Here is a 2,026-nt window from a genome sequence, read left to right as displayed (position 1 = left end):
ATGGGCCAGAAGCAAGTCAATGCCCAATTAAGATTGGGTTTTGTTAGTTAAGGCAAAAACAAAGTCAATGTCTAAAAGTAGTAAGTGTTTTTACAAATCCGTTATTTGTTCAAACCCGTTAGTAATTGAGTTTCATACAAATTGTTGAAAACAGAAACCTACAAGTCCTACACTATGAAAGTTGGTATTCGTTTAATCAATAAAGCAATAGGTCATAAGGTTCATGGCGTTATAATTGTTTTAGAAACAATTTTAAATATATTTGAAGTTTCTAAATTTCAACTGATTTGTTTTTGAAATAATTCATTTTACTAAGTTCATATACTTCTATAGTTACGCGACGAGACAGGTCGGGGCGGATTTCCCAGGGCGGGACGGGTTTCCTGTTCCAAAATAGATATGTCTTGATTATATACGTAAAATAACTCAAACTAAATCTGAATCCAAATCCAATTTAACACTTTAATCAAATTGTTAAAAATATTTGGATTAGTTTATAAAATACACAAAACATCATTTGACATTTTAATATAAATTATTTAAATTTTGTATTTTAAATATAATCCCGCACGTATGTGCGGGTCCGAATCTAGTATATTATTTTGTTGAAGCCCAAAATAATATTTCATGTGATTTTAATTTTCACGAGATTTTAAATAATTTTTATGTAAAGAAATCATTTCAAATCTTCTAGAATCTTAGGGAGGTGTATTTAACTTGATATTTTAAGTAATTTGTGTAAAATATACAAATCTATGTTATTCAATCATGGATTTTAAAAATTCCATTAAAATCCACTGTTATTGAACTGATGATTTAAAAATCTACTTTAAAATCCACTGTTATTCAAAACAATTTGTGGATTTGGATTTTAATAAATTTTAGGGATTCTGGAAGATTTGAGAAGATTTGTTTAGTTAAAAATACAAAAATCCAAATCTCATGGTTTTATGTGATATTTGGATTTAGATATCATATCAACTTCCTTAAAATCTATCAAAATTCTAAATTTTCTAAATCCCATAAAATCTTGCAAAATCATAGTTTCAATACACTCCCTAAATCATTAAAATCCAGATCCACAAACAGAATTTTTAAAATATATGATTGAATAACATATAATTTATAAATTTTAAACAAATCGTTTAAAATATCAACTTGCATACATCCAACCCCAAAATTCAAAGTCTTTTTAATCTTTTACATGTTGTATGTTTTGCGGGAAACAGCGTTGGTCAGAACAGAACTAACAAATCACCAAAAACAAAATTGTTTGAGATTCAGACGCTAACGGCTAACCTGCGCTCCTGCAGTAATTAATTACTCAAAATTAACCCCTCTAACAAGTGGATTTACCTCTTTGGATTGTTACTGCTCCTTTTTACTTTATACCAAACTAGATTACCTTTTTTTTTTTTTTTTTTTCTTTTTACTTTGGAAAGGGATTACCTCTTTTTTTTTTTGGTCAACGATTATATTGTAAGAAAATATGAATTATAAATTGGTTGGGAAATTTGGATACAATTTCTTTTTTTTTTTGGACAAAGGATACAATTTCTTTAAGTGATACTAGATTAGTACCCACAGTACACCGCGGAAAAATTATTTATAACTAAAATATTTAAATTATAAATTGTATTTGTTAGTTAAATATGTTATAATTATATAATAATTGTTAAATAAACCATATAATACCATAATATAATTTATTTTTTACATAATATTTATTTAATCAATTTAATTAGATATATCTATTTTATGATACCGACAGTGTTAACAAAATAATGAAATGATGTTTTACCCATGTGTAACATCCGTGAACTGGAATCCCGGTTTGGGATGTGCATCGATCGATGCTGTAGGAGCATCGGTCGATGCTGGCTCAATTTCGTGCGTTTTGATTTAAGTCAAACGCTGCATTTTGGGCAAAAGGGAAGGGAAAACCCTTAAGTCGTTCTTTTTGTCTCATTAGACGACTTTAACCGTTTTTGAGAAACAAAAGGAAGAGAGAACTGTTCTTGAACGT

The sequence above is a fragment of the Camelina sativa genome, chromosome 20 (genome assembly GCF_000633955.1).
Source record: "Camelina sativa cultivar DH55 chromosome 20, Cs, whole genome shotgun sequence".
Classification (NCBI taxonomy): domain Eukaryota; kingdom Viridiplantae; phylum Streptophyta; class Magnoliopsida; order Brassicales; family Brassicaceae; genus Camelina; species Camelina sativa.
Note: the sequence above shows the minus strand (reverse complement) of the source record.